The sequence below is a fragment of the Fukomys damarensis genome, unplaced genomic scaffold (genome assembly GCF_012274545.1).
Source record: "Fukomys damarensis isolate Sample0158 unplaced genomic scaffold, DMR_v1.0_HiC HiC_scaffold_1, whole genome shotgun sequence".
NCBI classification, from domain to species: Eukaryota; Metazoa; Chordata; class Mammalia; order Rodentia; family Bathyergidae; genus Fukomys; species Fukomys damarensis.
Genome location: NW_022900913.1, coordinates 55163383 through 55176367, shown reverse-complemented (window position 1 = coordinate 55176367; position 12985 = coordinate 55163383). Strand labels below are relative to the sequence as shown.

The following is a 12985-nucleotide window of genomic DNA, read 5'->3' as shown; positions in this document are numbered from 1 at the left end:
TTTTTTTTTTTTTTAGATAGATTCTCACTGTACAGTTCAGGCTGGTCTTGAAGTCACTGTGTAGCCCAGGCTGGCCTCCAACTCCCCTACTTGAAGGAGTACACACTTTAGTGAGGGGGCAGCAATTAAACTAGCATGTGGCAAATTCTCTAATGATCAGTGAGGGTGCTAAGAGGGCACAGTGAAGAACACCGGACAGTCCAGAGGGATTAAAACAGCTCCCCAGAGGGGACGATGATTGCTTGAATATTGACTTTTGCATAGAAGTAATTCAGGTAGATTCAATAATTTCTAGGCAAAGGGCTAAGGGCAAAAGCATAGGAAAACATGAAGCAAACAGGAACCTGATCAGTAAAAAGGAAGGGTGAAGAATTGAATAAGAATTTAGATCATGATGAAATGGAAAGAATGATACCTATTTCTTAGGGGCTTGCAAAAGTTAAATGAGATAACACACATATACACCTTGCTAGTGCCTGTCATGCAATAAGCACTTATAAATGTTAGCAGTGGTTACCTAGTATTACATAGGAAACCTTGCAAACCAGGCTGGGTGGTCTAACTTCATTTGGAAAGGAAATCTTTGACTATTATGACAGTGAATATGGAAGCAAGACCCAAAGGAAGCCAATGATGATCTGCAGCCCAAGCCTTCCAAGAGCTTCTCAGAAAGATACACAAATGTCCAGGAGGTGCATGAGAAAGTGCTCAGAATCACTAATCATCAAGGAGATGCAAATTAAAACTACAGTGTCTTACCTGTTAGGGTGTTATTCCTGCTAGAATGGTTGTTGTCAAAAGAGAAAAGATACAGAGAAAAGGGAACCCTGTACATTGCAGGTGGGAATGCAAATTAGCACAGCTATTGTGTAAAACAGTATGGAGATGCCTTTAAAAATTAAAAATATGATATAGCCATTCTAATACTGGGTACATATAAAAAGGAAATGAAATTAGTGTGTTGAAAAGCTATCTGAGCTCCTATATCCACTGCAACATTATTCACAATAGCAAGATAGGGAATCAACTTGTCTGTCATGGATGAGTGGAAAAAGAAAATATAACATACATATATACACAGTGGAACACTATTCAGCTTTTAAAAGAAGGAAGTCCTGTTCTTTGTGACAACATGGATGAACTTGGAAGGTGTCATATTAAGCGAAATAAGCCAGGCACAGAAAGACAAAAACCAGATGATTTCACTTACTATGTAGGATCTAAAAAGGTTGAACTCAACAAAGCAGAAAGCAAAGAAAGCAAGAACTAGGGTCTGGGATGAATGGGGCAGGGGTTTGGGGGTTAGTGAAAGAATACAAAATTTCAGTTAGGCAGGAGGAATAAGTTCCAAGATCTATTGTACAACACCTGGCTATAGTAACAATATATTGCATTCTCGAAAATGGCTTTAGAGAAGATGTTGTGTTCTGATCCCAAGACTGAGAAGCATGGGAGGTGATGCATATGTTAATTGGCTCTATATAGCCACTCCACAATATACATTTATTTCAGAATATCATATTGGAGGGCTGGGGATTTATTTAGTTGAGTGGTGTCACCACCTGCTGCGCAAGCGCAAGATTCTGAGTTCGATCCTTGGTACAAAAAAAATAAAAAAAAGAATATCATATTGGAAGGGCTGGGGATTTAGCTCAGTGGTTCTGTGCCTACCTCAAAAGCACAAGGTCCTGAGTTCAATCCCACATACCTGGAAAAAAATAGGTTGGATCTGATAAATTTATATAATTTTTTTTCTGGTACTGGGGATCAGACTCAGGACTTTGCACTTGACAGGCAGGTGCAGTGCCACTGAGCTACATTCCCAGCCCTATACAATTTCTGCTTGATTAGAAATAATTAATTCTTAAAAAGGCAACCTCTTTGTTGAGTAAGGTCTTTATACTCATACTTTAAAGTTCATACTAATAATCCATCAGTTTTAAAATTGTGTTTTTAGATAAAGTATGCAATTCTATGCTGACACCTCAGTGAAGTCTTTTGATGGGTGACATAGCAACAGTACACACTATGAACTTGATTGCTTCTTAGTGAATGTGTGATTAAAAAAAAACAAAACAAAAACAGATGAATCTCTTCTTTCTTCCCTATGGCTCACCCTCCAGGGAGGCTCTGAAAAGAAAACAATTTCCCTCCTCTCCAGACAGGAGTTCCCTCCCGAAGGAGTGAGCTGGCTGTGGAGAGGGAAAGGCAGGCCCAAACTGGATCCTTCTTGCAGAGCTGGAAGTGATGGCACCCATCTCAGGTAGGGTTGTGGGGAAGGGGGACACAGAAGCCACTACAGGCCCAGGCTGTGGCAACAGAGTGCTTTTCTTCCACAGTCTCTCTCCTATCTCCACAGGGGATCTTTGGTTTTGGTTTGAGAGTAGTGTTCTCTGTGCAAGGGAAATACTTTTCAAAGTCAAGCAAATGGAAGACTTCGGTCACTTGGCTCTTTGCAGTCTCACGTTATCTACGTGTCTGAGAAGGGGTCTCACTGAGTGTCTTCCTGTTAACTGTCCCTAGTAACCTTTCTCAGATTTTCTTGCTTAAATGATCAACAGATATGTCCTTTAATCACCTTTGTAGCGATGTTAGTTTCATTTTATTTTGTGGGAGTGTGCAGAAAGGGATTGGAGGAAGGAATTCTGTGGGCGGCTCTGCTCCTCAATGTTTTCTGCGGCTGTATGTGGACAAGGTGCCGGGAGAGTCTGTGCTGTTACTTCAGTGAGTGCTGAGCTATGAGACTTCGATGCTAACTCTCCTTGAGTCTCCTGGGGACAGGGCTCATCTCATTGATCTGGCACAGAATGTGGGCCCAATACTCTTCCCCGGTGAATGAAAGCAGAAGGGTTATGTTGGTATCATTAGACTTGAACCTGTCCACCCCCTCTTAGACTCAGTCTACCCCTTCCTTAACTGGAAAGTTCAATGGCTTAGTTACTCAAGGTGTGTGTGTGTGTGTGTGTGTGTGTGTGTGTGTGTGAGAGAGAGAGAGAGAGAGAGAGAGAGAGAGAGAGCATAATTAATTTAAGGAGTTAATGACCAGTGCTCAAATGGTTTGCCACAGTGAAACACCTTGGTGATTATTTACGAAGCTTAAATCTTTTTCTATGCCTAAGCAGCCTTAGTGTCACCCACAAGTAGGAGAGTTAATGGTTTTTCACACTTATGGGAACTAGAACTGCAAAATATTTGGCTTTAATGATGTTGAAGAGAACTCAATAGCATTATGGTATTGATTTTCCATTGTTGTCCCTCTCTCTTTTTTAAGTTACAAAAGAACTACATTAGACTTAAACGTATTTACCATCCACTTAGTATACTAAGACACATGGAATATTTAATGTTCCACTTTATTGCTTGCTGAAAGAAATAAATGCATAACAAAATGCTTTGAAAAATGGTTAATTTTTCAACTGTTGATTTAATGTGTTCAATAAGGCGAATCGCCCTGGTCTACAACTACTGAAAAATAGAAAAATTACCCGCACTGGTGTGTTGAATCTGTGAACATTAAGTTTGTCAATATAATTTATGACTCGGCAGGTAATATACCGGTAATTTGCATACTAATTGCTGTGGTGGAAGCCAAATGACTTTAATTCAGTAAATTAGTCTGCCAAAGCAGAAGTGGGCAATTGCCTCTGTGCTGGGGAGAGAGGATTTTTAGGGTGGGAAAATGGAGTTTGGGAAGGAGACGCCAAACTGCCCAGGCCCCCTGCTGGCAGGCGGGAGACACTGCGGCAAGACACAGCTTGCTGATGGCCTCCTGCCTGCTTCTCTGACCAAAGTCCAGTGGGTTTTTCAGACGATTCAAATTCAGAAAACAGAAGACTGAGGTCAAAGGAGTTCATTCTAAGGGGAGAAAGTACACGTCTGTGTGTCCAGTAATAGACACAAAAAGAAATTCAAAGGAAGAAAATCAGTTCCAGCTTCCTAAGAGGAGGCTTCTTTTTTTGCGTATAGGAATCCGAGAGTTTGGGAGAATCCAGTGATGTTTGCGATGCCGTGGGCCCCATATGCATGCAGAAAGATGTGCAACCTCTACACTAATGAAGAAAGGAAAGCAATCTGAGCACGGAGGAATAGTTTTCTAGTAGAAATTAAAAAGACTGAAAGCTTTCATTGTTGTCAAGGACATGGGGTGTTAAGCACAGTACAAGACAGCATATCCTTTGGTAGAGCGATGTAGTCATAGCCATCAAAGTTTTAAAACTCACGCATCCTTTGAGGTATAATCCATTTCAGAAAATGCATCTTATAAAAATATAAATCCTATGATATTTTCAATATACAAAAGCAGTAATTCCAAATGATTCAACTTTAATACAAGGGAATTCATTATAGCATCTTGCAGTGATGACAGTTTGGAAAGTGACAATGTTCAGCAGGAGGAAGCTGATTAAATAGTGGCACACATCATATGAAGTTTTTAAAGACTGTGACACATGCCTGCAATCCCAGCTACATAGGAGGTTGAGGTAGGAGGATCACAAGTTCAAGGTCAGCCTAAGCAACTTATCAAGACCCTGTCTTAAAATTTAAAAACAAAAAAATTAAAAGGGTTGAGGATATAGCTCAGTGGTTGAGTGCCCCTGAGTTCAATCCTCAGTACTTCCAAAACAAAACAAACAAAACAAAAGATAGCTGTATAAGATTATATATAATCTTATTTTTGTCTTTATTTATTTTCAGTCCTGGGAATTGGACTTGGTGTCTTCTCACTGAACCTTATCCCTGGCCCCTTTTAATATTTTTTGGGGTTTTTTTTGGCCCCTTTTAATTTTTAAAAATTTGAGATATGCATAGAATGTAGGTATAGAAAAAGATTGGATGACTGCATCCTCATTTTCAACCATGATTACCTTTTGAAAGTAGGGCATGGGAGAGCTTCTTGGAGAGGATTTTTTTTTTTTGGTACTGGGGATCTAACTCAGGATCTTGTGCTTGAGAGGCAGGTGGTATAACCACCGAGCTAAATCCCTGGGAAGGGAGGGATATTTTTAAAGCCTTTTTATGTTTGAATTTCACATGGTCATAGCTCTTTTTGTAGCTTGAATCACCTCCACAAAACACAAGATAATGAAAATAAAGCATAAAAGTGATGGAGAACTTACTCAATTAAAAAGAATACCTTGTGAACTAAATTAATATCCAGTAATTAATATTTGCTTTGTTTAGCATATCAAATTTTAACATATCAAACTTTCTTTCTTTTTCTTTTCTTTTTTTTTTTTTTTTTTTTTTTTTTTTTTTTTTCTGGTACTGGAGATTGAACTCAGGATATTGTGCTTGTGAGGCAGGTGGCAGAACCACTGAGCTAAATCCCTGGCCCAACATGTCAAACTTTTAAGAAAGAGGATGCACCTATACATTCCAGGTCTCAATGTTTTAAGAGTGGTGGTAAAAATTAGGTTAGATATTTTATCAAAACTAGCTATATGTGACTCAGATGCAATGCAACAACTTAAAAGAGTATTGTACCAAGACAGCTGTCTACTTTGGTTATAGTACAAAGACATATAATTTTAAAAATAAAGCATACAAGGGCTTGAAAAAGGCACATGAAGACATGAACATTATGAACACACAACTGGACTAGTTCAGTAATTAAAGACACTGCTTGCTTTTTCCTCCCTTCTCTGCTACCAATGTTTTATTGAAGTATAACTTATATACCATAAAATTCATAAATCTTAAGTGTGTGACTTGATAATTTGTCAAATATTTTTAGGAATGTGCTGATAAACCAGCTCTTTAGGAAAAAAAAAACTCAAAATGTGACTTGTAGTATTTGTTGATTTCCATGGTTTAAATATTTCCACTGTGGCCCATTTTAAGCTAGCAAGGGTTTAACAACTGGCTTACAAAACTTTCCCGATTACACAGAGCTGCCTCTTAGGAATATAAGAGGATAAACTCAGGACACTTTTGAATGTATTGAATCATCTGCTACCACCCAAATCAAGATGTTCACCCAAGTTTTCCTCTTGGTCCTTTCCAATTAATTCATCACTTACCTTCCCTAGACAGACAGCAATTCCATCTTTTGTTAGTATGGATTGGTTTTGAACTTCACATAAATGAAACTACAAAACAGATATTCTTTTGTCTGTGGCTTCTTCTTCCCAACTTAATATTTCTGAAATTTGTTCATATTATTGCAGAGGACACCATTTTTAAATCATTGTGTTTTTCTCCAAATTATTTTCTATGTCCTTGTGTTGATCTTTGATCTAGTATTAGAATAATAGAATTAGTACTTTTAAAACATAGTTTTCTTTCTTTAAAACTCCTCTTTCTTATTTACTTTTTCTAGTTGCTCAGAATATGATATTGGCCATGCTGCAAATAGGATGTAAGAGAAAACAGATTCCATCATATTTCTAAATTTCAGATCTCACATTGTATCAAAATGAGAACCAAGTGAAAAGAAATTATAGTCATTGAGAGCTGTTTACCAGTTGAATCCTCTTTTCATAGTGTGTGTATGTGTGTGTGTGTGTGTGTGTGTGTGTGTGTATCTGTCTGTCTGTGTTGTGAAATGGTCGCATCAAAGCCTGGCGAAGATGCCAAGTATGTACCCAGTCAGACTCAAACCTGGAAACAGCCTGACTTCAGTTCACCAGCTGGGAATGTTTTTCTTAGCAACACCCAAGGCTCGTCAGAAGGACAACATTAGAAATCAGAGGCCAGTGATGCAGGGTCATGGTATTCAGGCAGAGGCCCTGGGGGCTGAATGCAGGCACTCCCCAAATAAACTGAAGAGCCTGATTTCCATGATGCTGTATGCTGTCACTAAGAATTTCTGTAGCACTTGGCAATTTTGTGGTATTTTTAGCCATTTCCTCAAGGTTTTCCAAAATAGCTTTTTCCAACTGTCCTAGAGCTGCTATTGTTTTTTACAAAAAAGAATGGCAACGTTAGGATCTTGAATCAATGGGCATTCTGAATGCTCTGTTCCTACTGGAAATCAGCATTTGCCTAGGTGTCATTTAGGGCTAGGTGCAAAGGGACTTCAAGGAAGAACTGAGGCCTTGCATTGGTTGGATTCTACTACAGAGATAAATTTGGGGTTAAAATGAAATGCTACAGGCCCAGCCTATGTTCCTTGCCTTTTACCCAGGGCTGGACTGGAGTCCTGTGATCCTGGATCTTGAGCACTGGTCTCAAGCCTGCCCCAGGAGTGCCCTGGAAGCAGAAGTGTGTCTGTGCTGCACCCCAGCTTCCCTGTGTGGACTCTCTCCTCTGCTCCAGTTGAGCTCCCACCTAGCTGTCTTAGGATTGTCTCTCCCCCTAGCTGTCAATCAAGGTCAGACTTATATTTGGTGTTGCTTTCTCAGCCTTTTCTGGCTCCTTTTCTGTTCCTTCCATTCAGGTATTTCCACTAATAAAATCTTTGCCTGTTTTTCAGAGTATCTGGATGGACACAGACTATTCATCACATCCTAGAGAGCCGACGTCAGATGGGTGGGTGCTGGCCAGCCTGTCTGAAGCTCTCCTCCAGCACTGGTATCTATGATCCACAGACTCAGTTCCCATGAAGTGCTCTCTCTACTTCCCAGAAGGGGGTCCCCATCAACAGCAGGCTTGACTGTGACCCCAGCCCCAAGGGGACTACAGGGAAGCAGCCCTCGGCATCACATGGCTCTGTGTCCTTACCTGGCACGTGTTCCTATCTCTTCCTCATCTGTGTCACTACCGTGTTGCACAGGAATCCTCTCTCCAGTGAAAGCTTGAAAGCAACAGTGAAGGCAGGAATGATGGAACTTGGATCAATATCCTCAGTTACCTCAAAATCAGCTTGGAAGACAAAGGTTGTGCAGCCACTGCCCCTACAAGTGTGCATCAGGGAGAGCAATGAGAGTTTGCCCACCACACGCATCAATGCTGGAGGAGCCAGAGACGAGAGCGGACACTGAGGCTTACTATGTCTCTAGCTTTGTGTTTCTTGGCTTTTTGCCTAGCCAGCTATTGAGAAGCTTTCAGGAAAATAGCAGAGCTAACACTGGTTTCTTCTCTCTACCCTCAGAAGATGCTACCTTATTAGGTCCTCAGAATGAGGTCAGAATCAGAGTGGGAGAAGGGAGGCTGCTTTCTCTTCCACCAGAGCTGGACATTCAAGACTGCAGAGACTCCTCAGGAGCTGATGTGTTCCAGTCTGGCAGGAAACGTAGTCCTTGTAGGGTGGGCCTGCTCAGAGCCCAGTTCAGGCCAAGGCCTTGGTGGAGACAGGCAGCAGAGATGCAGGCTGAGTCCAGATTATACTCTGGGGACCAGAAGCCTCCTTGGCATCTGAGAACTGGAGCAGGACTTGGGACTAGAAAGGAATAGATGATAATGTCCAGGACTCAGCTTAGGTCTCAGCAGCATGAAGCTTTGCTGATGAAGGAGAAAATTTGTATCTTGGACCATTGCTTTCTTCTCTCACAACAGATCTACCTAGGCTGAATCAGCCCCTGTGCAAACCAGTACAGAATCTGTACAGTGAGATGGTTAGTTTTACTTGATTTTGCTAAAAAAAAAAAAAAAAAAAAAAAAAAAAAAAAAAAGACGTGTTTTCATCAAATGATGGTTTAGAAGGGAGAAACAAAGAAATTCCCAAACTTGGGATAAAAGCAAATCACAGAATCTTGACATGCAGAGGTTGTAGGTGCAAACTTAGACTCTTTTTGGGTCCAATTACAAGGTCTCCCTAAGAACTTAGACATGTATGGCTAACAGACACTGGACACACCAAGTTAGCTCCCAGATGCACAGTCTAAAATGTAGACATATAATTTGAATACCAATTGTCCCTTCGCCAAACCTAGCAAATAAAAAGTTTTGTCAGGAAAGATGGTCTCATTTTGATTCACTCTGCTCTTGCCATCTTTGTAGCCAACAGTGACTTGAGATATCTACATCTTCTTTCTCTTTCAGGAAAAAAGTTGTTCCCAAAGCTAAGAACCTTGGCAGAGATCTCTAAGGTTGATCTATTAAGGACTGTGAGGTTCAGATGAATTCTCTCATTTCTATTCTGGATGCAGTTGCATGCATATGAACTCCATACACGCATGCTTTTTACTTTAAAAAAAAAAATCACAAGGGAAGTGGAGTTAGACCTTGGAACAGTTTGTTCCACAGAACTGAGTGAATCATCTTCCATAATGAGCCGTGTTGGCCAGAGTCGCTGAACACTGAATGGTTCTGTTTATCAATTATTCAAGGCTGCTGCCTACCAAGGTCACTCATTAACATAGTAAGGGCTGATTGGCTCTTTGCTCCATTAGGGCCCACCTGAAGATGTGGACTTGCTTGCCCTTCTGACTCAACAGTAGTGTGCCTTTCCAGGGGAAAGAAGGAGCTTAGTGAATGAGAATTTCCACCATAGTTTCTCTTCCGTTGCCACAGAACCCTCTGTGGCATGATGTGAAGTCCTTTTGTAAGGACCAGGAAGCGGAAGTGAGGTAACTCACTCCAGGAACAGCTCCGGTCCACGTGTGACCTGGACTTTGGCCACATCCTTGCTACTCAAAGTATAGGCTGTGGCACGCACCTGGAGCTTGCTAGGAATGTGGAATTTCAGCTCCACTGAGACCTGCTGGGTCAAAGTCTGCATTTTAATCTAAGTTTCAGTGCTTCGTAGGTAGTGACACAGTACTGGATGCTGGGAATATAAAGTGTTTGGCTCTGTCTTCCTGGAGCTGCAATCTGAAATGGGGAAAGACTGATGACTTCAATGAGCAGTGGGGACAGCAGTGTAGAGGTCTGCAGTGCGCATAGATAAAAAAGAGACTGGGGTGAGCTCCACCCTGGGGAGAGGGGTACTCTGACAGGGGATGGTTTGCTAATCAAAGGCAAGGCGGTAGATCTCCCTGCTCCATTATATCACGCCACCCCACCAGGGTTATCTCTTGACATTCTCCAGCCTGTCTCTCTCCACTCCAGCTCTCCAGCACTGATGTGAGTTCCTTCAGCTTTTGGTTTTGCCACCCACCTTTCCAGTGTCTGTTGCTTCTGCTTGTGCTGTTTTTCTTCCATATTCATGGTGAACTCCTCTTTAGTCTGCAAAGCCCTGCTCTGGGATTCCATCCTCTGTGAAAACTTCAAATGACTACTCCTGGAGAGAATTAATAATTTCCTACTTTGGTCTACTCATACATTTTTAAATATATTGGATTCTACTGCTATTTGTTTCTACCAGATTCTATTTATATGTCAGTTTCTATTGTTATCATTTGTTTAATGAGGGCTTTACTTTAAAATGGTGGTTGTAAGTATATTTTTTTCTGGTAGGAAATCTATTAATTTGAATTTCCACATTGGCAGATAGAAGGCTATCATTACTGTTTTCAAAATTAATTTGGAAAAATCTTGAAGGCATGAAGACCCTGGGGTGTGGAGTAATCCATAGTTCTTTTGGTCTGGCTTCAGCACAGAGTGAGGAGAAATAACCATCTTCTCTGGCAGGGCTGTGGAGCCTGGATCAGGAAAATCCTTCAGTGCTCCACTAAGGAATTAGAATCAGAGCTCTGAGAAATTTTGAGCCCGTTCTTACAGCAGGGGACCAGGTAACTAGATCTTTGTTTGGATAATTGGGAGGGAGAAGGATCAGTATTCCGACTGGGAGGATGGGAGGGTGGCATAGTAGTAGGGTGCTTGTCTAGCGTGTGCCAGGTTCTGGATTCAGTTTCCCAGCACTGCCAGCAGCAGAGAAGCTGGAATCAGGTAGAAGATAAGTATCATTAGCAATGGGTTTAAACAGTGATCTTACTGTTCCAAGTTCACAGTTCGGGCCAGAGCACTGCTGGAAGGGTGAGCTTCAGCAGAGCAGACACAGGTGGAGGCCGATTAATTGAGCTTTCTAGTTAACTCGGGGCAAATGAAAAGTCATCCCTTTTGTTTTCACCAGTATTCCATGTCTTCCTACAATGCCCAGTTTTTTGCCCAAGTCATATGCTAGACAGGGCATAGCACCTGGCCTTTGGGTGCATTTCCACATTCCAGAGACAATAGACAAATCACTAAAGAACAGTAATTGAAATACTTAGGTAGTGGCTTTGGGTGAGTCATTTAGTCTTCACCGTGCAAAATGGTGCAGCCACTGTGGAGCCTGGCTAATAATCCTGCAAGATGTAAAACAGTTACTCCATCACCTAGCAGTTCTACAGACAAGAGAATGAAAAAGAGGTTCAAACAAAACCTATACATTAATGTGCATAGCAACGTGATTCATCTTAGCAAAACAATGAGAATAACCCAATGCCCATCGACTGTTGGGTGAATAAAAATGTGGTATATTCATCCCATGGAATAGTTTGTTCATTAAAGGAAATGATGTATTGATACATGCTACAACATGGTGAACCTCAAAGCCCTGAAAGATAACAAGGGAAAAAGACAGACACTAATGGTCCCACACTGTAAGATTCTCTTGTATGAAGTGCCTAGAACAGGCAAATCCATACAGAAGGCAGAGAGTTGTTTCACAGGGGCTATGAGGGGGAGAATTAGTGAATGTCTGTATAGTGGGTCCACGTTTCTTTTTTGGAGTGATAAAAATATTCTGGACTAAAACAGTCACGATGATTGCACACTTGTGGGTTTACTAAAAACCATTGAAATATGTGCCTTGAAATGGCTATCATGAAGAATTTTGTGTGATGAGTGTTTTTGCTCAATTTTTTAAAAAATTAGGTTAAATTTAAATGTCTCAAAGATTTCTCGGAGACCTGACTATGATTTAAGGAAATCTTTCTAATGCACAGTGAGTGTTCAATAAATATGTGGTGAATTGAAGTGAAAGAAACAATGTGTGACTCTGTAGAGTGCAGCTGATTTCCTCCATGTGGGGCTGTGTGGCCAGGGGGCATCTGCCGGACCCTTGTGAAGTGCAGCTTGGGACAGTGCCTCCTTTAAAGGAGTGCATTTCACAGGTGCTGTGATTGTACAGGCATAACAACCCATCCTCCAGAAAAAACGTGACATGTAGGTACTTGTAAATGTCACTGATATAAACAACATGTGGCATGATCTACAAATAAAAATAAAATACATAATGCTTTCTACTATAAATCCTATTTAGCCAATTGATGTTCACAGAATGTTTTTGATGATCTTTGCTGAACTCTTATATTTGCTGCCAACCCATAGTTGCAAATGAACTATGATTTAGCAAATGAAGTTGTGTATCATCCTGTGTTTCCAATAAATTTATTGTCACTACTCTGATATGTAATCATTCTATTATTTCTTACTCAAGTAAAATTATAACCATTAAATTGAAACCTCTTCCTGCTTTGGTACTATGCATGCTCAAACTTCGCTTATTTTCCAATGCTGTGAATAATTTCCCTAATGAATTAGATAATTTTTTGAATATTGCATAAATATTTCTTCGCTCTGTCTCTGTGTGTGCATGTGTGTGTACTAGTCATATTGTAGTGGTTACAACTTTTAAGTTTAATTTTCATTATGAACATTTTCAGTCTTTCTGCCACTTTTCTTCAGTCTCGCAGCCAAACAAAACAATAGATCAAGTCCCAAGTTATTGCATTTCCTGATTTAATGGCTGGTTTTCAACTGCCACCTAATATCACTGAATATGGAGTGGGAAGAGAAGCAGCATCATAAGGCATTTCCAGACAAAGACAAAAGACACAAATCACCCAAAGAACAGATCATGGTAAAATAATTGTGCAGAAATGAGTTCAAATTATTTATTACCTCTCTTTAATAAAATAGATTTAATTGTAACTTCACATGGTTTAATTTTTAATAATGGCCATATTTTTAACAACCAGCTGGCAACATTTCTATAAATTTAGCATGGGCTTCCATGTGCCACACTGCCTTGGGTACACCAGTGGATATGACTGTAATTAGCAGCTCATCATACTTTTATTAGTTCAGCACCCCGCCAGAAACTTCATAAATATACTCTCCTACAGATTTCAACACTCTCTTAATTGCAAATTGGGAGTGTTTCTTAACCATTATGCTG

At 40.6% G+C, this 12985-nt stretch overlaps 1 long non-coding RNA gene across 1 annotated transcript in view; it reads left to right on the top strand.

The window, feature by feature from the left end:
- The window catches only part of LOC104871422, a 27757-nt gene extending 19218 nt beyond the window's left edge, over positions 1-8539 (top strand). The window contains exons 2-3 of the long non-coding RNA XR_782867.2: positions 2124-2263; positions 7415-8539. This is a non-coding gene — a long non-coding RNA (uncharacterized LOC104871422). The remainder of the gene's footprint in view (positions 1-2123; positions 2264-7414) is intronic.
- Positions 8540-12985: the final 4446 nt, after the last annotated feature.